Raw genomic sequence first — 23,874 nt, forward strand, 5'->3', positions numbered from 1 at the left:
CGTCCGTCCGTTGGTGCCCCCGTCGACCGCTGCACCGACTTCTCCACTATCGTTGCTGGGTTCTCTCCAGACGCTTTCGTGGCGCTAACCCAGGCCCCAGCCACGGGCTCCGATCTCGGCCGCGGACTCTGCCGACCCAGGCTCCGTCAGCCACGGGCTCCGACGTCAGCCGTGGGCTCCGACCCGCGGGGGCTCCGACTTCTGCTCTTTCGCGGCTTACCGGGAAGCGCCTGCCACAACATTGGCCTCCATTTGGACCGTGTCCCTTTTAACCTTTCTTATCCTTGTTCTTGTCCAAATGCCTGTTAAAAGTTGTAATTATACCTACCTTTACTACCTCATCCAGCAATTTGTTTCATATATCCACCAGCCTCTGCATGAAAAATATGTTTCTCAGATCCTCTTTAAATCTTTCCCTTCTCATCTTAAGTTTGCCCTTTAGTTTTAGACTCCTCTGCCCTGGGAAGAAGACTGTGACTATCTATCCCAACTGTGCCTCTCAGCCACTTTCAGTCTAGATAAAACACTCAGTCTGAAGAAGAGTCCAATCCGAAACATCATCTGTCAGTTTCCCTCCACAGATGTTGCCCAACCTGCTGAGTTCCTCCAGCAGTTTGATTTTTGCTCAAGATTCCAGCATTTAGTCTTTTGTGCCATAATTCCTGTGAATTTTATCTCCACATTCGTTAGCTTGATCACATCCTTCGTGGAGCCCGGCGAACAGAACTGTAAACAATATTCCAAGTGTGGCTTAACCAAATATTTGTGCAACTGTAACATGGTGATCCAACTCTTAGAGTCAATGCCTTGACTGATGAAGGCAAAAAAAAAACTTTCTTCACCACTCTTCTACCTGTCACATCTTTCAGGGGACTATGTTCATGCACCCCATGGTATCGCTGTTCAGTAAATTCCCCAGGACCATGCTATTCCCTGTGTAAGTCTTAGCCTGATTTATCTTCTCAAAATGCATAACCTCACTCAGTTAAATTCCATCTGTCATTCCCTTGCCCATCTCTGTAGATCGTGTTATAATCTTAGATAAGGTGTTATCTTCTTCACAGTTCATTACACTGCCAATTTTGATGTCATCTGCAAACTTGCTAATCAGATCCCTTTTTGTATTTGATGTTTGTGAGTACATGAGTGTAATCTCATTATGCTCAGATTTGTTTGAGAAGCTAGATGATAATAGAGAAAGAGAGCCCTTGTGGTTTCTACAGTTAATGTTAACGCACGTTGTTAAAAATCTACGTTCAAAAACAGCATCCTTGTTTTTTAATTATAGTCATATTAGCACGAGTGCAGATATTTTACAATGTGGTTTGATGATTCATGTTACATTCTATTGGTTTTACCATGTTATAGATATGTGCAAAGCAAATAGAAAAGTTAAGGATTTATTTTACTTCCAGGCTTTGCTATTCCTAAACTATCCTGCTCTGACTTCAGTTTTCCATCTCTATTAACTCAAACCAACATTCTGCCCTCTGATTCTTTAGTCGAAGGCACTTTGAGGCTGCAATCCCTGTGCTCATTGGTTTTAGTTAGTTCCCAATCCATCAAAGCCTGGATTTTAAAATTTTCAGTTTTGTTTTCAAATTCCTCCATGGCTTCATTCTCCACGTTCTCTGTTAACACCAACATATCTGTTACTTTCCAACTTCAGCCACTGCTGCATTCCTTATTCCCTTCATCCCTCCGTGTCTTTAACTGTCTACCTAAGACCTGGAATTCCCTCACTAAGCTTCTCTATATCCTGTTTAGATGCTCCTTAAAATCTACTTCGTCAGTGACGCTCCTATGAAATATTACCGTGCCACATAAATGCAAATTATTTAACTGTCACGCAGTATGTCATTATCCCAGGGATAGTTGCAGCAGCTTTTAATACATTTCTATATGAAAAATTATACACACACACACATTTCTAATAGATTTATTACGATATAATTTCCTGTTTACAGATGGGAAATAATAGTGCAGTAAATTAGGTGACATTATTTTGCATGTATTTGAATAAACATCTTTTTTTACTCTTTGCTCACCTGCCCATTAAGATTATTTCTGCAATATTATTTGTAGTCGTGGCGATTATAAAAACGTCCTTAATTTTATTCAAATTCGTACATCTACCTGCAGCAAATATAACACGTGCCGAGTAAATATGGTCGCCGCATTTTGTGTATTTTTAAAGAGCTACAGATAATTCACACTTTCAGTTGTTTTGACGCCCACTGCCTTTTGAGTCTTAGTCCTTTCAGTAAATTATCACCCACTACAGGACGCCTCCAATTTACGTTTTATAGAAGGGGAAAGAAAAACGTTTCCTCTTTTGACTTTGGCGACTGAACCATTAAATAAGGGGGTATGAATCAATGCGCGCCCTCGACTTGTTCAGTTCTCAGGGATTCGGTGGAAGAATAACGTCGGGCAGGTGTTGAAATGCAGTTACAAAGCCGGCAATTTAGAAGTGAACTGTTTGTTATTTTTTAATCCACGAGGAGGAGCTGGAGCTGCTGAGAGGCGTGGTCCTCCCTGTGCTGGTTTTGCGGTTTGAGAGAGAGAGAGAGAGAGAGTGTGTTTGGAGCAGCTCTCAGTCTGCCTCAGTGTCGCTGCTTCCCTGGGCTACATTGTCTCCCGCTCACCCAGACCCAGATCCGGGCCACGTTCCATCCTACCCGCATCTCGCGGCTGCCGCCTTCGGGGCGCAACCTTCCTTCCCACCGGTGAGTGTTATCTTTTATTAATTCAATACTACATTTATTGCAACTGAGCTCTCAGCTTGACTGGATGTGTGAAGCCCTAGTTCCTGGCTGGAGCTCAGCTACTGTGGCTCGGCTTCCATCGTGTGGGGGAAAGGAGAGAGCGGAGCCAACCTGGTGGAGCAGTTTCTGTCATTTATTTTTAAATACTCTCTCTCTCTCTCCCCTCCCCTTCTCACAAGTTCACAAAGGCTGGAAAAGCAGTTTGCTTTGCACGGTATCGCCTGTCGCTCTTTTGTGTGAATAAGTGGAAAGGTCATGAGTTGAGCAAAGGGGAGAGAAAAGGAAGTTGTGAATCATGACCACCCGGCATTTGTTTGTGAAAACGTTTTAAGTCGAAATGACGTTGTTGCGGACTGTTGTAAAAGGCGAGCGATCACTGCTCGCGGTTTGACGTGATTCACTGCTGCTGCGTTCAACACTGGGTAAAAAAAATAAGGGTAACTGTTCAAAAAACACATTACCGCTTAGGGAAGGTCGGGTTTGAGGAGAGGCGGGGGCATCGAACTACTTTCTTCACATTCAAATGCATGTAACTGATCGTATGTGTGTGTGTGCGTGCAACACTTGAATCTATGTCAACTTGGGTAGTTGGATATGGCTGAGCAGGAATGTTTTGAACTTAAAATAGCGCAAGGTTTCGTGACAGTGTATTTTTACATCCATTACTTCTGTAACGTAACTTCATAAATTAAACACATGCGAAATGGAAGGAGCCTTTGACGATTTTAGAGCAGAGAATCATTGCAGCTCGTATCCTTGCTCATTCCTTACGATTCTTGGATGCGTTAAGATCCGGTAGGAGAACATTTATTATTGGACAGTCCAAGTAATTTTCAGGAGTCTTAGGCAATGATGTTAGGAGTGGTGGTATTAGAAAGTTGGCTCATTTCTGAAGAAAAGTGGGAAAAATATAAATGTGACCCAATAAATCGATTAAAGTGGTGCTTATGACAACTTGTTTTAGCAAAGTGACAGAGGAGGGGCCCAGACATGTTAACCGACACCATTGGACCAAATGAATCTAAAGACCACTGGAAAAGGTTGATGTAGTTGCTGTAGGAGTGATGGATGCAGAACGTACAAATTCCAGTAAGGAATCTGTGGTGTATATGGAAGGCCATCTGCACTTGGCAAAGTACTCTTGAATTGCAACGGAACCAAGAGAAACATTTCATTGTTAAACTGTGTCTAATGTTGATAGAGAGTCTCAGTCAATACACATTGTTAGTAATAAAATATGATTCTAAATTATGTACCCAGTTAGCTCAACTGTAATTTAGTTTGGGATTTCCTGTGCACAGCAGTGTTAGGAATTTGCTGGTTTTGTGTTGCTGAGTTTTTTTAAAACTAAATCTAGATATTGTTGAATGGACCTCTTAAGTTTTATATTGCTGCTTGTTAAATTTGTAGTAATTTATGTTTTTGTTTTCAATGTGCAAATGGAGTAGAGAATATAATGTTTGCAGTAGAGTCACTGGGCATTGACACATCTCAACTGCAGCTCTGAAAATATATAGGACACTGTTAATCACGTACCTACCATGCTCTTCAGTACAGCTAAATAAGATGTGGTTATCTCTCCAAGTATGCAAGTTTGCTGAAGTATATCCTAATCGCAAAAATGTATTTCTAACACCCACACAATCTTCTCCGTGATAATAAAGCAATAGGTGCAGCGGCAGGGCTATTGCATATCAATTTAGATTCAAATAAAGCAAATCATTTTCTATCCTCGTATTTTGATTCAGAAGCAAATGCAAGAGTCGAGTGGTAGAGGAGTGGTGAGATTAGCTGCCTTTGCATTAAAGGCCTAAAAGTCTGAGGCCATGAAGAAAAGGTTAAAGGCAAATTATTGGAGAACTGTCTTTGATGCACAGAAAACGGCTTAATCTCCAGAGAGTTGGTGATAACCCAATGATTAGGTAGGGAATTGGTCATATGGTAACAAATTTGAAAAATAATGAAGGTATTTGCTCTTGGAATCAAGATAGTTACATCCCCCAGACGTTAGGTCCTGTGCCATGGTTTTCAGAGATAGTGGATCATTTGTCTGACTTTGGCATCGGTGATGATAATATAATAAATAATGTAGATGCGAGAAAAAGGTTGCAACGGTAAGAGAGCAGGCAGTATTGGTGGAGGAGATTACTGTAAGGAAATGCAAGGTCTCTTGGATTCAAAAGGAAACTGGAGTATTTTCCAAATGGCAAAATCAGTATATTGACAAGGTTTAGGGGTTCGAATGGAGGAAATGGTTGAGAAGTGAATAGAATACTATCCCTTATCTCAAAAAGGCAAAGGTGTGAAATTATCTTAATTATATAAAGTTGTGATAGTAGATAGCTTGTGATATTTAAAGTACTGCATTAACTCTGGATGGAGCTCTCTGGAAGGATTTGTTGACCTGAGCAAGTGTAGTGTAAGTTCACCGGAAGGGCAACTGGAGCTAAATTGAAGACAAATTGTAGAGTTTCTCTTTAGTATAAAAGATTAAAATTAATGTAATGAAGTTATTCATGATTAAAGGATTCAGTAGAATGTCGGCCAAGGGTTCAGAGCAAGGGGGCTTTTAAATCACAACTATACTATTAAGTATGATGGAAGGGAGCATTAGGCAACACAAGGGAGTGTTGAATAGTGTTCATTCTCTCTATCCCCTGCCTCATATCCCGATAAAACGACCACCATTTGCCGTAAATCTGTTGGAAAACTTGCTATTTGTTTGAAAACTGCACACATCCAACAGTGTGAAGCCCATTGTGTAGGAAGGAACTGCAGATGCTGGTTTACACTGAAGATAGACACAAAATGCTGGAGTAACTCAGTGGGACAGGCAGAATTTCTGGATTGAAGGAATGGGTGATGGTCTGAAGAAGGGTCTCGACCTGTAAGGTCACCCATTCCTTCTATCCAGAGATGCTGCCTGTCCCGCTGAGTTACTCTAGCATTTTGTGTCTATCTTCAATGTGTAGCCCAGAGCAGTTTGGTTGATATGAATGCAATTGGTTTTGATATCTTTCCATCGGCTGCAATATGATTATTCAGTAGGTTGCACCAAAGCATGCTTTCCTCCCCATCCTACCCCATTTTCACAGTATAATTTTATTTGATGACTGAAGAAATTCTTGCTGGTTTCTTTTTGCTAGCGTTCATTAACTATTTGTGAACGCCGGCGATCATTTCGCTCAACACCTTCGCTCAGTCCGCCTTAACCAACCTGATCTCCCGGTAGCTGAGCACTTCAACTCCCCCTCCCAGTCTAACCTTTCTGTCATGGGCCTCCTCCAGTGTCATCGTGAGGCCCACTGCAAATTGGAGGAACAGCACCTCGTATTTCGCCTAGGCAGCTTACAGCCCAGCGGTATGAACATTGACTTCTCTAAGTTTAGATAGTTCCTCTGTCCCTCTCTTCCCCTCCCCCTTCCCATTTCTCCCACTGTCTTCCTGTCTCCACCTATATCCTTTCTTTGAAGAAGGGTCTCGACCCGAAACGTCACCCATTCCTTCTCTCCCGAGATGCTGCCTGACCTGCTGAGTTACTCCAGCATTTTGTGAATAAATCGATTTGTACCAGCATCTGCAGTTATTTTCTTATACTCCTTTCTTTGTCGTCCCCCCCCCGACATCAGGCTGAAGAAGGGTCTTGACCCGAAATGTAACCCATTCCTTCTCTCAGAGATGCTGCCTGACCTGCTGAGTTACTCCAGCATTTTGTGATACCTTCGATTTGTACCAGCATCCGCAGTTATTTTCCTACACTGCCTGACAAAGATCTTTGTATGCTCTCGAGCCACAAGCAAGATCCCGGAGGACTGGAGAATAGCAGATGTTCTTTTGTTGAAAAAGTGAAGTAGAGATAATCCAGTAAACGATAGAGTGGTGAGCCTCACGTCACTGGTAAGGTAGCTATTGGGGTGGATTCTTTGGGATAGGATTTGCTCCCATTTAGAAGAGAATATGGTGATTAGGGACAGGAGGCATGGCTTTGTCTGTGTCAGGTCATGCCTTGCTAACTTGATTGAGTTGTTTGAGGAATGACAAAGGTGTTTGATGAGGGTAAGACAGTGGATGTTTACTTAGATTTTCATAAGGCAATTGATAAAGTCCCCATGGTGGGCTGATCCAGAAGATTAAGATGCACGGGATCCACAGTGATTTGGTAATTTGGATTCGGAACTGCCTTATCCATGGAAGGCAGAGGATAATGGTGGAAGGATGTTGTTGTGCCTGGAAGTCTATAACCATTAGTGTACTGCAGGGATCTGTGCTGGAACCTTGTTTATGATCCATATAAACAACTTGGCTGTAATTATAGATGGATTGGTAAGTTTGCATACAATTCATATTTGTGATGAAATAGCACATGGAGTTTAATCTGGGCAAGTATGAGGTGTTGCACTTTGGGACATCAATGTACGTCAAAAGTATATAGTTATACTGCAGTGTATAAGGCAAGACTCTTGCCAGCATTGATGTACTGAAAGGTATCTTGGGATCCAAGTTCATAGCTCCCTGAAAGCAAGGAGGTGGTGGTAAGCAAAGTGTATGGTATGCTTGCTTTTAAGAAAAAAACCTGCTGATGCTGGTTTAAATCGAAGGTAGACACAAAATGCTGGAATAACTCAATGGGTCAGGCAGCATCTTGGGAGAGAAGTAATGGGTGGCGTTTTGGGTCGAGACCCATCAGATTGAATGCTTGCTTTTCATCAGTTGAGGCAATGACTACAGGAGTCATATGGTGGCTTCCTGAAACTTTTGATTTGGCTGCATTTGGAGTATTGTGTGGTTGTGGTTGCACCATAAAGGACGTGGAGACTTTGGAGAGGGTGGAAATTTTATTGGATAAACTTGGTTGTTTTCTACGGAGCATCAGAGGCTGAGGAGAGACTCCATAGAAGTATATAAAAAATTATGAGGGACATAGATAGAGTAGACAGAGTCCTCCTGCCCAGTGATTCAAGGTTGAAGAGTATTTTGGATTAGGTTCTGCAACAGTTGGAGTATGCAGCATCATAAATTGTGAGTGTTGACATTTTGCTGTCTTGCTTTTAATTATGTGGAAGTATTATGCTGCCAATTTTGAGGTGCTAACACCAAATTGCCTGCAAGGTGTCATAGTAAATTGTAATGTTCAGACATTTACTTTGGTATTGGAGCAGGTACGAATGCATAATGGTCTTGTTTTTATCAAACATTCTGTAAAGTAAATTGGGGTGTTTTCTGCATTCAAAATGTTTTTTTTATTATTGCAGTGGTCATATTTCTTTGAGAATGAGCAGTAAACGATTGCACTTGTTTACTAGTTGAGCTGTAGATGGTGGTAGGCATCAAACATTGTGGGCCTGCCATGAATAAGCCAGATATTAAAAGCTGAAGTGAAAGATTTCACTATAAATTTCAGTTTCTGGATTATATGGCATGCTTAATTATAATCTGCGCCCAACCAAACCAGTTACTCTAAACAACAGACAGACCAAGTACAGATACCTGACGTGCCTTGGTAATTTTTGGCCCCAGCACATTCTGGATAACTAACATGACGCCATGTTCTAGTTGACATTTCAATTCCAGCGAAGGTTGCAAGCTGCACATTGGATTTACAGTTTAACTTGATTTTCGAGAAGGAATTAGCATAAAATATTAATACATTAAGATATTTAACGTCTACATTTCTTGTAAGCTAGCTAAAATCTGTTCCTTTTTTTGCAGATGATTATTGGGTAATCAATTGGAAAGGTTTCATATTTCCATTTTGGAGATGTTAAATTATAGTACCACTTTGGCATTGGGCAAACCTACCCATTCTTGGAAAATGGGTCATCCCTTCAAAACACTTTTCTATTTTTTGTACGGATAGAAATTCTTGTTTCTGTGACGTGTGTTTACATGGTGCATGTAGCCTGACGGAGGGAAAGTAAGCGCAAGCAGGTGATGAAAAGTTTGAAGTAGAGATGGTTTATCTGTATTAAGAGAAGAATTGGGATGTTTTGAAATTGGAACTCTGACCAAGAAGCTTGTGGATATGACAAATTAGACTTTAAACTTTAGAGGTACAGTGCTGAAACAGGCCCTTCAGCCAGCCAAGTCAGCACCGACTAGCGATCACCCCGCACACTAACACAATGCTATACACTAGGGACAATTTTTACCGAAGTCAATTAACCTACAAACCTGTATGTCTTTGGAGTGTGGGAGGAAACCGGAGCACCCTGAGAAAACCCACTAGGTCACGAGGAGAACGTACAAACTCTATACAGACGGCACCTGTAGTCAGGATCGAACCCGGGTCTGTCTTCTCCCCGTAACATTTGACATCCTTAGCTATCAAGAACCTGTCAACCTCTACTTTAAAAAGGCTGGACGAACTTGGATTGTTTTTTTCTGAAGCGTCAGAGACTGAAGGGAGATCAGATAGAAGTATATAAAATTATGCGAGGCATCGATAGGGTAACAGTCAGAACCTTTTTCCCTGTGGTGGAAATGTCAAGGACTAGAGGGCATAGCTTTAAGGTGAGAGGTGCAAAGTTTAAAGATGTGCGGGGCAAGTTTTTCTACATAGGGTGATGGGCATCTTAAAAGCGTTTCCAGGGGTGATGGTGAAGGCAGACACAATAGTTCCATTTAAAAGGCTTTTGGATAGGCAGATGGATATACAGAGAATTGGAGGGTATGGATCACATGCAAGTAGAGGAGATTAGGTTGGGATCATATTTGGCATGGAAATTGTCGGCCGATGAGTCTGTTCCCGTGTTGTAATGTTCCATCTTCTGTGTAAAAGGAGAAATCTCTCCAGCACCCTGGCTAATATTTATTCTTTACCAAAATTGCTTGCTTGTCTTCAAGCTATGTATATATTTTGTTGCCATGTTTGAGAACATACTGTGCGCAAATTGACTGATTCCTGATTCCTACAAGGTTGACTACACTTGGAAAATACTTCAGTAAATGTAAAGTGCTGAAATGGATTTCTGAAATTGTGAAAGGTGCTGTGGAATCTTTTTTGTCATTACATTTGTGTATGGGGAAAAAAGCCTTTTTCAAATCAAAAATAAAGTTTATTCATTTTGAGTAATTCCGGAGACAGTAAGATAATTTAATTGTCTCCCTTTCATACCTGATTTTTATAAACATTAGCATATTGAAAGTCGCATCGATTCAATCCAGCACTTTTGCAAGAATATTTTTCTTGTACTAAGAGTATTGCTGGACACTGCTGTAATTATAACTCGGGCATGTGTCAATGTATATGTATATTTTGTTTTTGGCTAAAATATTTTAAATAACTAACATTTTAAGACTTTTTTGTCTTAAAATTCAAAAATGATCCATCAAGTAATAATTAAAAAAATCAAAATGCAAGAATATCTCTTAAAAATTAGCTGAGTATATCAAAGTATAGCTTGATCTTTGACAAATGTGGATAGATGTGAGCAGTTTGAAAGTTAAATCAGTCAGGATGCAATGGTTGAGCACTTAGTCTGAAGGGGAAATCATGGGTTATAATCTCCAGACCAACGTGATCAGACATACTCTGGTGCCTTGATACCAGTTGTTGATCAGAACTGGTTCTGTGCAGTGTACAGTAATTGAGAAGCTAGTATTCGACTTGCAAAAAAACATTAATACAATTTCAAAAACATTGCTGGTACTTCAATGTAAATAGAATACTACCTTGCCTTTCTAATACTGTAGGCCTTAAGTCTGCTGTAACATATTCCAATATCTATTCCTGAGACAGTCAAAGAATATTTAGTATTCAATTCTTACTGAAGGAAATAGAGATTGCACAGCAGTCATTTGCACAAGCTTTTGGAGTGAAATTGAATATGAAATATTCTCTTATACAGGAAAGATGGATGTATATCTGGATTATCTCATAGTTACGAGTGTATAGTACAAATCATTGGAAACTGGTTGTTTTGATATATAAAATGGGTGCAGAAGGAGGCCATTTGGCCCTTTGAACCAGCACCGCCATTCATTGTGATCATGGCTGATCATCCACAATAAGTAACTTGCCTTCACCCCGTATTCCTTGATTCCGCTAGCACCAAGAGCTCTATCAAACTCTCTTTTAAATTCATCCAGTGAATTGGCCTCTACTGCCTTCTGTGGCAGAGAATTCCACAAATTCACAACTCTCTGGGTGAAAAAGTTTTTTCTCATCTCAGTTTTAAGTGGCCTCCCCTTTATTCTTAGACTGTAGTCCCTGGTTCTGGACTCCTCCACCATTGGGAACATTTTTCCTGCATCTAGCTTATCCAGTCCTTTTATAATTTTATACATTTCTATAAGATCCCCTCTCATCTTTCTAAATTCCAGTGAATAGGAGCCCAGTCTTTCCAATCTTACCTCGTATGTCAGTCCCGCCATCCCGGGGGTTAACCTTGCGAACCTACCCTGCACTGGTTCAATAGCAAGGATGTCCTTCCTCAAATTAGGAGACCAAACCTGCGCACAATACTCCAGATGTGGTCTCACCAGGGCCCTGTACAGTTGCAGAAGGACCTCTTTACTCCTATACTCAAATCATCTCGTTATGAAGGTCAACATGCCATTAGCTTTCTTCACTGCTTGCTGCACCTGCATGTTTACTTTCAGTGACTAATGTACAAGGACACCCAGGTCTCGTTGCACTTCCCTTTTTCCTAATCTGACACCATTGAGATAATAATCTGCCATCTTGTTTTTTCTGCCAAAGTGGATAACCTCACATTTATCTACATTATACTGCATCTGCCATGCATCTGCCCACTCACTCAACTTGTCCAAGTCACCCTGCAATCTCCTAGCATCCCCTTTGCAGTTCACACTGCCACCCAGCTTTGTGTCATTTGCAAATTGTCTTGTGTTTCTTTTAATTCCATCATCCAAATCATTAATATATATTGTAAATAGTTTCGGCCCCAGCACCGAGCCTTGCGGCACTCCACTCGCTATTGCCTGCCATTCTGGAAAGGACCTGTTTATTCCTACTCTTTGCTTCCTGTCTGCCTAACAATTCTCGATCCATGTCAATACCCTATCCCCAATACCATGTGCATTAATTTTGCCCCTTTAATCTCCTGTGTAGGATCTTATCAAAGACCATTGGACCTCCTTCATCCATTTTACTTGTCACATCCTCAAAAAAAATCCAGAAGATTAGTCAAGCAGGATTTCTCCTTCATAAATCCATGCTTACTTGAACTAATCCTTTTACTGCTATCCAAATGTGCTGTTATTACTTGTTTAATTGACTCCAGCATCTTCCCCACCACTGATGTCAGGCTAACTGGTCTATAATTCCCTGTTTTCTCGCTCCTGTCTTGAAAAGTGGGATAACATTAGTTACCCTCCAATACACAGGAACTGATCCTGAATCTATGGAACATTGAAAATTATCACCAATGTGTCCACTATTTCTAGAGCCACCTCCTTGAGTACCCTGGGATCCAGACCATCAGGACCTGGGGATTTATAAGCCTTCAGTCCCATCAGTCTACCCAATACTATTTCTTGCCTTATGCAAATTTCTTTCAGTTCCTCTGTCTCCCTAGATCCTCTGTCCTCTAGTACATTTGGGAGATTGTTTGTGTCTTCCTTAGTGAAGACAGAACCAAAGTACCTGTTCAACTCCTCTACCATTTACTTGTTCCCCATAATCATTTCACCTGTTTCTGCCTTCAAGGGACCCACATTTGTTTTTACTAATCTTTTTCCTCTTAACATACCTAAAGAAGCTTTTACTATCCTTCTTTATATTCTTGGCCAGCTTACCCTCATACTTCATCTTTTCACCCCATATTGCCCTTTTTGTTACCTTCTGTTGTCCTTTTAAAGTTTCCCAATCCTCTGGTTTCCTGCTACTCTTTGCTATGTTATACATTTTTTCTTTTAGTTTTATTCCATCCCTAATTTCCCTTGTCAGCCACGGTTGCCTCTTGCCCCCTCTTAGAATCTTTCTCCTCTTTGGAATGAAATGCTCCTGCATCTTTTAGATTCTGGATTTACTTAGCTACCTTGGGAGAAAGACTTCATGCATTCACCCTATCAACCTGCTGTTTGCATTTCCTTGGTATTTTTGCCTCTATATGATCACCTCTCATCCTCCTGCGCTCTAGGGAATAGAGTCCCAGACTATCCAACCTCTCCCAATAGCTCAGACCCTCTAATCCTGGTAACATCCTCATAAATGTTCTCTGTACCCTGATAATTTGCCTGCGGCAGCCACCATTCCCTGTTTTACCTGCTGCCACGTGGAGTGGGTTGCATGGTGTGAGCTTCCACAGAGCAGCTTTCTGTGAATCGTTCGGTAAGGAAATGAGCTATAGTGGACCTTGTCAATCAGTGGTTTCAGAGAGACACTTTCTATAAGACATATAAAATACAGGAGCAGGAGTAGGCCGTTCAGCTCTTCGGGCTCTGCCATTCAATATGACTTATGACTAATCGTCTGTCTCAATTCCACGTTATCCTTCTCTCCCCTCATCCCCCGATGCCTTGTTTGACTTGTGGCATCTCTTCTCTACAGTCCTTCATTATAGCAAGTTCCAGAGGTTCAGCACCCTCTATATAAAGACTTCTCATCTCCAATCTTGCATCCTTTGCTGAGACCTGAGACCATGACCCCTCCTACATCTAGTGGAAACATCCTCCCCAGATCCAGTGTGCCTAGCCACGGTAACTTCAAATGCTCCACACTGGAGTACTGTATTCTTGTAACCTCCAGTGAAGTTAGTTGACTTGATCGTTTCTCACAGTGCAGGATCACCATCCCAGGAATCATTTGGTAACTGTTTAATGCATTCCCTAAATGTCAGCAAAGGAGAAAGAAAGTGCACAATATTCCAGATTTGATCTTGCAAAGGTCCTACATAATTGTTCTAAGACATCCTTGCGCCTGTGCCCAAATCTTACTATCAACGTGCTGTGCCAGAGTGAGCAGGTGTCTTTGTATATCAGCATTTGCCTGTCTAATATTTACATAAAATGCCATCTTTCTGTCTTTTTCTACCAAAGTGATCAATTTCACTTACAAAAGTGAACAAAATCTGTAACTTTATCAAAGCCATATACATAATGTCCAATGGTGCTCCCTTATTGAATCTGTCAATTGCATCCTTAACAAATTCCAGTCGCTTTGTCATAGTATGTGCAAGAAGGAACTGCAGATGATGGTTTAAACTGACAATGGACACAAAAAGCTGGAGGAACTCAGCGGGACAGGCAGCATCTCTGGAGAGAAGGAATGGGTGACATTTCGGGTAGGTCTGAAGAAGGGTCTCGACCCGAAACGTCACCCATTCCTTCTCTCTAGAGATGCTGTCTGTCCCACTGAGTTACTCCAGCTTTTTGGGTCTACCTTCGCTTTGTCATAGTATTTCCCTTCCAGAAGTTCATGTTGACTTTAACCCAGTTGGTATTTTCCAGGTGCCTAGGAAACTTGTCCTTTATAATTGACTCTAACGTTTTCCCAGTCACTGAAATAAACCAGTGTGCAATTTCTTATTTTCTGGCTCCCTTTTCATTAAATTGAATAGTTACATTTGCCATCCTCCTATTTGCAGGAACAATTGCATAATCTACAGAATTCTGGGAAATGATAAGCAGTTCAACCACTATTCTAGGACTTTTGACAGATGCTGAAATGCAATTTGACCTGATGTCAAAAACCTTGGATGTCACTGATCTTGAAAATTTTGCAGAGAAAACCCTTGAAAATATATATAGATGCTACTTAATATTTTAAAATATATATATAATTATTTAAAGGATAGGTGAGGATTGTGCCAAGTTCCAAGCTTCTGTAAAGTTCTGATGTGAAAAGATGGGATTTTCATGCCTGACAAAGGCACAATTGCTAGGCACAAAGCTGGAGTAACTCAGCGGGTCAGACAGCATCTCTGGAGAAAAGGAATAGGTGAGGTTTCGGGTTGAGACCCTTCCTCAGACTTCTGAAGAAGGGTCTTGACCCGAAATGTCACCTATTCCTTTTCTCCAGAGATGCTGTCAGACCCGTTGTTACTCCAGCCTTTTGTGTCTATCTTTGGTTTAAACCAGCATCTGCAGTTCCTTCCTTTTGGTGTTTTTTGCTGCCTCCCAATTGCTGCTTTTTTTAGTAGTAGTTTCAAGCTAATCAATTCCCATTGTAATTTTCAGTGGAGAATCTTGAAAAGAATTGCAGCAGAGCTAGAATAACTGGCTGCCTGATTTTACTATATACTTAATTGGAATTGTGTTGTGGATTTCTTTAGAAATTTGTATTCTGGAGTTGGCAAGAAAGATCTGTTTCTTTGGTTTTGTATGCAAATTTAACTTTTTTTACAATTGATTTTGATCTTGGCAAAGGCTGCCCACAATACCATTGTGATATATTTTTCTTGCAATGTTTCTCATTGAAAGTCTTTTCTGTGTCTTCCTTGTTTGCAACCTGATCCAATATCAGAGATACAGAAAGTTGTGCTGCGTTTCAAATAACTGCAAGGTCATCGTCTTTAAAGCGCTTAGTCATAGAGCTCGACAGCAAATGTGATTACTTTGATAATACTGGGAATTCAGTTATGACCTATAAAATGACATTGAATATTTGAACTATGCAACATTTGTTTCTTTGTCCCAACGATCAACAAAGGATTTCTTACAATCTTGTACAATCAAAACAATGATTTTAATGCCGTTGCTTAATAGTATGTTTGTTGGAGATATATCCACACAGCCACATACTTAAAATATCAAAGCATTGCAACTATTCTAAGATACTGGAAGATGTTTGATATGGTCTTGTGTGGGACTGGGGCTAAAATACTGACATAGATGGTAACAGTCATAGAGTCATGAAACAGGTCCTTGTACCTGTCTAACTTTTTCTTAAACGTTAGGATAGTCCCAGCCTCAACTACCTCCTCTGGCAGCTTGTTCTATACACCTATAACCCTTTGTGTGGAAAAAGTTCCCCCTCATATTCCGATTAAATATTTACCCCTTCACCTTGAACCTATGTCCTCTAGTGTTCGATTCCCCTACTCTGGGCAAGAGATTCTGTGCATCTACCCAAACTATTCCTCTCATGATCTCTATAAGATCACCCCCTCATCCTCCTGTTCTCCAAGGAATAGAGTCTCAACCTACCCAACCTCTCCCTATAGCTCAGACGCTCAAGTCCTGGCAACATCCTCGTAAATCTTCTCTGCACCCTTTCAAGCTTGACAATATCTTTCCTATAACATGGTGCCCAGAACTGAACACAATACTCTAAATGCGGGCTCATACAAGTCAGGAAACAATGGGGGGAAAATGGGTCGTTTTCCAGGGAGCAGCCAATGATTAGCAGGGTGCCTTAGGGATCTGTATACCCATGTTTTCATGGCCTATCAATAGTTTATATGATGGAACTAAATGTATCTGGCACAAAACTGGAAGTAGAGGAGTGGAGAGTGAGCTGTGAGGAAGATGTAGAGTTTCCAGTGTGATTTTAAACATATTGGATGAGTGGGCAAATATGTGGTGGATGGTGATAAATTGGGGAAAAGGTGCAATGAGACCTGGCTGTCCTTGTATACCAGTCACCAGAAGCAAGTGTTCTGGTGTGGAAGGACATCTAGTGCCCTCACCACCCAACCTGTCCCCACACAAAGGACTTCTGCCACCCACTTCCCCACCCTCATCTGCAAGTTGCAGAACTTTGTCTCACCCTCATCTCTTTTGTGGCCTTCTGCCCACTACTTCTATTAGTCTGAAGAAGGACCTGGCTCAAAACATCTATCCATTTCCCTCTCAGATGCCCTCTGACCCACTTAAGTTCCTTCAGCACTACTTTTTTTGGCTAAGATTCTTATTGCCAGAAATTCCCATTCAGCTGTTTGGCTCACCATTTTCCTCCCACTAAATTCTTAAACCTAGAATGGTTCCCCAGTGGAAACTTCCCCTTTTTAAGCCACGTACGTCTGATCTGATTTGTGAAGCTTTTCAGCAATTGGCAATCCCACTGAAAGGCTTCTGGTTAAACTCCAGCCACTGGCTAAACCACAAAGAGCTTGAACAAAAAAAAATAGTTTCAAAAACTAAGGGGCACTTTAAAAAAATTACTCATAAAAATAAAAAAAACATACGCACAGGAAAATGCTAACAGTGCATGAAAATTAGCAAAGAATAGTAAATTAAGTTCTGCTACTTTCTGAAGCGGGGTTCTGACCTGAAGTATTGCCTGTCCATGTTTTCCAGGGATGCCGCCTGACCTGCTGAGTTACTCCAATATTTTATGTCTGTCAATTCTACTTTCTTGTAACCGCCTTTGCTTGCACAGAAATAACAGGCAGATTTCCCTATGTTAAATGTGCTGAAGTTTGCATCCTGATGCTGTATTCTGGCAGTGGATGCCAATGTGGAAAGCAGATTTTGACTGAGCGTACATTGGGAACTTCATTCGTTGTCAGACACAAAATGCTGGAGTAACTCAGTGGAACAGGCAGCATCTCGGGAGAGAAGGAATGGGTGATGTTTTGGGTCGAGACCCATCTTCAGACTGACCTGAAACGCCACCCATTCCTTCTCTCCTGAGATGCTGCCTGACCCGCTGAGTTACTCCAGCATTTTGTGTCTGCCTACAATTTTAACCAGCATCTGCAGTATTTCCTATTCATTCTTCTGCGTTTGGTTTGTGCTGGAGCCATAAGTTCCATTTGCATGCAGACCATCTTTTTTAAATAGAAACTTAAAGAATATTCATGCTTTGTGACAATCTGTTCTGAGAATAAAAGGCTAGATCTACTGTCTAGTTTTCTAACTCCCCGAATCATGTGATTGATAATAAAGTGTTTTTCAGAACTGTGGAGGAATATCTTTTCAATCATTTGATTAAGATGATTAAGTTTCTAAGACGTGCACGTCATTCCACTAATTATAAATGTGATCTTTTCCTGATTTTAACAAATTAATTTTGCTGTGAAGCCATGCAGATCATGGATTTTTAATTTATATTTAAATGAAAAAGAATTGCACTGATAAGTGTAGCATGTGAGGATGGGGCGGTGGATAATGTGGAGGTAGGCCATTCTGCCCTGCTGAATGAGATCATGTCTTACCTCAATGTCTCTCACATTGAGTCATACACAAGTTCATAAGTCATAGGAGCAGAATCAGGCCATTCGGCCCATCGTGTCTACCTGCCATTCAATCTGGGCTAGGGCTGATCTATCTTTCCCCCTCGACCCCATTCTGCTGCCAGCTCTTCATAATCTTTGACATCCTTACTAATCAGGAATCTGTCAATCTCAGTTTTAAAAATACTCAATGATGGCCTCCTCCGCAGTCTGTGGCATTAATTTCCACAGATTCACCACCCTCCGGCTAAAACATTCTTCCTCGTCTCCTTTCTAAAGGCACATCTTTTTATTCTGAACCTGTGCCCTCTGGTCCTAAACTCTACTACTAGTGCAAACGTCCTCTCCACCTCCACTCTATCCAGGCCTTTCACTATTCGACAAGTTTCAATGAGATCCCCCTCGACCTTCTAAACTCCACTGAGTCTGCGCTGATCAACGATCCCTGTACACTAGCACTATCCTGCACACTAGGGACAATTTACAATCATTTACAAGCGAGTGCCCATAGCTACGCCTCTGGTTTGGAGGAAGTGGGAGGAGTCAAAGGAGAAGTTGTTGAGGGCAAGAACAGCTCTGCTAGGCGGATGAGAGTGTTGGTCGATGTGGATTGGCTGGTTCTACGGTCGAGGAAGAAACGGAGGGCTTCGAGACCATCCTTGTGGGGGATGGAAGTGCTGCTCTAGATGTCAACTTATTTACATCGGCGAAACCAAGCGCAGGCTCGGCGATCGCTTTGCTGAACACTTGCGCTCGGTCCGCATTAACAAAACTGATCTCCCGGTGGCCGAGCACTTTAACTCCCCCTCCCATTCCTAGTCTGACCTTTCTGTCATGGGCCTCCTCCAGTGCCATAGTGAGGCCCGCCGGAAATTGGAGGAGCTGCACCTCATATTTCGCCTGGGCAGTTTGCAGCCCGGTGGTATGAACGTCGACTTCTCCAACTTCAGATAGCTCCTCTGTCCCTCCCTTCCCCTCCTCCTTCCCAGATCTCCCTCTATCTTCCTGTCTCCACCTATATCCTTCCTTTGTCCCGCCCCCCCTGACATCAGTCTGAAGAAGGGTCTCGACCCGAAACATCACCCATTCCTTCTCTCCCGAGATGCTGCCTGACCTGCTGAGTTACTCCAGCATTTTGTGAATAAATCGATTTGTACCAGCATCTGCAGTTATTTTCTTATAATACTTATTTGATATTGGCTCCTAAATTGCCGTGAGTGATGTTGGTGGAAGAATGTTGGAAAAGCTTCTTCAATAAAACATTGGTCTTGGTCTCTACTGTAAAATATAATGAGACTAAAGACTCTGCTCTGACAGTATGCCATTTATAATATTGTTTGATTGTTGGAACTGAAATGATCTTCATTTTCCAGACCAGAATATGATTACTGCCAGTTCCTTTTGCTTGAAATATGTAGTTTGAGGAAAGCCGATTGTACTTGGGTCTTTTTGCTTTCCAGGATCTTCAAACATGCATTAAAAACATGCCATGCGTGAAGCTGTTGTATATTTAATTTAAATTAATCATTGTCTACATTCTGAATATTTTCCTATAAATGCATACTATGTTTTGGCTTTTGCTCTTGATGCCATTGGTTGGTGCTAAAATATTACACAATAATTCCAATGGGTGTTTTAAGATGCTGCTTAGATGCTTGTCAGAACATCATTGTTCATGAATGAACATTTAAAAAAATAACACTTTGTAAACATGCACAGTCACTACAAACTATGCTGAAATGTCCCAGTGTTGTCAGATTTGAACATAGGAGGTATTTAGGTCATGTCTGCAGCACTTCCAATAAATTCTGTTTAGTTTATTGTCTCTTCTTCTTCTTCTTAAGCCCTTGGCTCCTCTAGGGAGCATAGGCCATTGACAAATGTCCTCCACCTCACTCGGTTGTTGGCGGTTCTTTCGAGATCTCCCCCGTTGAGCCCACTCCCCAGACATTTCTGCCTGGACACCTCTTCCCCAGCTGTTCCTGGGGCGACCTCTTTTCCTTTTTCCTTGGTTCCATTTCAGGGCTTGCCGAGTGATGTTTGTGGCAGGTTTTCTGAGGGTGTGTCCAATCCAACCCCATTTTCTCTTTCGAATTTGTAAATCAATGGGATCCTGGCTTGTTCTTTTCCACAGGTCCACATTGCTTACTTTGTCTCTCCTCCAGATATTTAGTATTCTCCTGAGGCAGGTGTTAATGAATGTATGCAGCCGGTTTGTTGTGTGTTTTGTTGCTTTCCATGTCTCTGATCCATACAGCATTATCTGCTTCACATTTGAATTAAGGATGTATATTTTGGTGTTGATTGAGATGTATTTTGAACTCCAGATCTTCCTGAGCATGTTAAACACCACCCAAGCCTTATTGATTTTGTTTTATATGTCTGCATCTGCCCCTCTGGTGGTGTCCACAACACTGCCTAGGTATGTGAATGTTTCTACCACCTCCAGGGCAGTGCTGTGCATGAGGAATGGGTTGCTGGTTTTGGAGTGGATCTTCATCACCTCTGTCTTTGGTATATTGGGTGTAAGACCAAGTTTTGTTGCAGCTTGTAAGAGTCTGTCCGTCTTCTCCTGCATTTGTATCTGTGTGTGTGAAAGGAGAGCTATGTCGTCTGCAAAGTCAAGGTCATCTAGCTGTTCCCACATTGTCCACTGAATTCCATTTATTTTCCCTTCAGTTGTTTCCATCTTGATCCAGTCAATTGTTAGGACGCACAGAATGGTGACAGTAGATAGTAGTTTATTGTCACTTCCATGTAAAGAGATTTGTTTTCTGAGCATCCATGGCAAAGCTAGCATTTATTGTCCACTGTTAATTGCCTCCGAAATGATTGGCTCACGAGGCTATTTCAGAGGGTGTTGTTCAGTTTAGTGTCATGTGTCAGTGAAAACCTTTTGTTGCGTGCTAACCAGTCAGTGGAAAGACAATAATGATTACAATCGATCCATTCACAGTGTATAGATACACGATAAGGGAATAACGTTTAGTGCAAGGTAACGTTAACAGAGTCTGATCAAGGATAGTCTGAGGGTCATCAAAGGGGTAGGTAGTAGTTCAGCATGGCTCTCTGGTTTTGGTAAGATGATTCAGTTGCCTGGGAAGAAACTGTCTCCCATAAGCATTGTAGTTGAATGCTTGTATGACAGGCTGGCATTTGTTACAGGACAAAATTGTTTTTATATTTACATGTTTGAAAATCCTGTGAAGAAAAGCGCCCCAAGTACTGACTGCTTTCCCGGTCAGTATAGCATGCACCCAGACACCAACGGTACATAGATACATGGACAGTAGGTGCAGGAGTAGGCTATTCGGCCCTACGAGGCGGCACCGCAATTCAATAATTTTATGTTTCTATAAGATCCCCTCTCATCATTCTAAATTCCAGTGAATACAAACCCAGTTGCTCCATTCTTTCATCGTATGACAGTCCCGCCATCCCGGGAATTGACCTCGTCTACCTACTGCACTCCCTCAATAGCAAGAATGTCCTTTCTCAAATTAGGAGACCAAAACTGAACACAATACTTCAGATGTGGTCTCACCAGGGCCCTGCACAACTGCAGAAGGACCTCTTTGCTCCTGTACTCAACTCCTTTCCTTAAGAAGGCCAACATGCCATTAGCTTTCTTCACAGCCGTTGTACTTGCATGCTTATTTTCAGTGACTGATGACCCAGGTCTCGTTGACTTCCCCTTTTCCTAACCTGACACCATTCAGATAATAATCTGCCTTCCTGTTCTTGCTACCAAAGTGGATAACCTCACATTTATCCACATTAAACTGCATCTGCCCACTCACCCAACCTGTCCAAGTCACCTTGCATCCTCATAGCATCCTCTTCACAGTTCACACTGCCACCCACCTTTGTGTCATCTGCAAATTTGCTAATGTTACTTTTGATTCCTTAATCTCAATCATTAATGTATATTGTAAATAGCTGCGGTCCCAACACCGAGCCTTGCGGCACCCCACTAGTCACTTCCTGCCATTCTGAAAGGGACCCGATGATCACTACTTTTTGTTTCCTGTCTGCCAACCAATTTTCTATCCATGTCAATGCCCTACTCCCAATACCATGTGCTCTAATTTTGCTCACTAATGTGTGTGGGACCTTATCAAAGGCTTTCTGAAAGTCCAGGTACACCACATCCACTGTTTCTCCCTTGTCCATTTTACTTGTTACACCCTCAAATTCCAGAAGATTTGTCAAGCATGATTTCCCCTTCGTAAATCCATGCTGACTTGGACCGATCCTGTTACTGCTATCCAAGTGTGCCGCTATTACATCTTTGATAATCGACTCCAGCATCTGGAGTATTGTGTACAGTTTTGGTCTCCTAATTTGAGGAAGGACATCCTTGTAATTGAGGCTGTGCAGCGTAGGTTCATGAGATTGATCCCTGGGATGGCGGGACTGTCATATGAGGAAAGATTGAAAAGACTAGGCTTGTATTCACTGGAGTTTAGATGGATGAGAGGGGATCTTGTAGAGACATATAAAATTATAAAATAACTGGTCAAGCTAGATGCAGGAAAAATGTTCCCAATGTTGGGTGAGTCCAGAACCAGGGGCCACAGTCTTAGAATAAAGGGGAGGCCATTTAAAACTGAGGTGAGAAGGAACTTTTTCACCCAGAGAGTTGTGAATTTGTGGAATTCTCTAAGGGCAGTGGAGGCCAAATCACTGGGTGGATTTAAGACAGTTAGACAGAGCTCGAGGGGCTAGTGGAATCAAGGGATATGGGGAGAAGGAAGGCATGGGTTATTGATTGTGGATGATCAGCCATGATCACAATGAATGGAGGTGCTGGCTCAAAGGGCCGAATGGCCTCCTCCTGCACCTATTTTCTATGATTCTATGTTTCTATCTTCCCCACCAATTATGTCAGGCTAACTGGATCTATAATTCCTGGCTTTCTTTCTCCCTCCTTTCTTGAAAAGTGGGATAACATTACCCTCCAATCCACAGGAACTGATCCAGAATCTATAGAACATTGGAAAATAATCACCAATGCATCCATGATTTCTAGAGCCACCTCCTTGAGTACCCTGGGATGCAGACCATCAGGCCCTGGGGATTTATCAGCCTTCAGTCCCATCAGTCGACCCAACACCATTTCCTGACTCGTGTGAATTTCCTTCAGTTCTTCCATCACCCTCGGTCTTCTGTCCCCTAGTGCATCTGGGAGATTGTACACCTACTCAACTCGTCTGCCATTTCCTTGTTCCCCATAATAAATTCACCCGTTTCTGTCTTCAAGAGACCCACATTTGTCTTAACTAATTTTGTCCTCTTCACATACCTAAAGAAGCTTTTACTATCCTACTTTATATTCTTGGCTAGCTTACCTTCGTACTTCATTTCTCCCCGTATTGCCTTTTTACTTACCTTCTGTTTATCTTCCAAAGTTACCCAATCCTCTGGCTTCCCGCTCATCTTTGCTATGTTACACGTCTTCTCTTTTATTTTTATACTGTCCTTGAATTCCCTAGTCAGTCACGCTCGCCTCTTACTCCCCTTAGAATCTTTCTTCCTCCTAGAAATACCTGCCATTGCTGTTCCACCATCATCCCTGCTAAGGTCCCCCATCATCCCTGCTAGGGTCCCTTTTCAGTCAACTTTGGCTAGCTCCTCCCTCATGCCTGCAGAGTCCCCTTTGTTCAACTGCAATACTGACACTTCTAATTTTACCTTCTCTCCTCTCAAATTGCAGATTAAAACTTATCATATTATGCTCACTACCTCCTAATGGCTCCTTTACCTTGAGTTCCCTTATCATATCCGATTCATTACTCAACACTAAATCCAGAATTGCCTTCTCCCTGGTGGGCTCTAGTACAAGCTGCTCTACGAATCCATCTTGGAAGCACTGCCTTTCTTGGGGTCCAGTACCAGCCTTATTTTCCCAGTCTACTTGCATGTTGAAATCTCCCAGAACCACCATAGCATTACTTTTGTTACATGCTAATTTTAACTCCTGATGCAACTTGCACCCTATCTCCAGGCTACTCTACTGGGGTCAA

The 23,874-nt window shown here is 41.8% G+C and overlaps 1 protein-coding gene across 9 annotated transcripts in view; it reads left to right on the top strand.

The window, feature by feature from the left end:
- The first annotated feature begins 2,424 nt into the window (after window positions 1-2,424).
- Window positions 2,425-23,874, top strand: part of fam110b (family with sequence similarity 110 member B) — a 123,588-nt gene continuing 102,138 nt past the window's right edge. For all 9 annotated transcript variants that reach the window (XR_013547161.1, XR_013547162.1, XM_078397417.1 and 6 more), the window contains exon 1: window positions 2,425-2,729. The gene's annotated coding sequence lies outside the window, so the exon portion shown is untranslated. The remainder of the gene's footprint in view (window positions 2,730-23,874) is intronic.

The sequence above is a fragment of the Rhinoraja longicauda genome, chromosome 4, assembly GCF_053455715.1.
Source record: "Rhinoraja longicauda isolate Sanriku21f chromosome 4, sRhiLon1.1, whole genome shotgun sequence".
Lineage (NCBI taxonomy): Eukaryota > Metazoa > Chordata > Chondrichthyes > Rajiformes > Arhynchobatidae > Rhinoraja > Rhinoraja longicauda.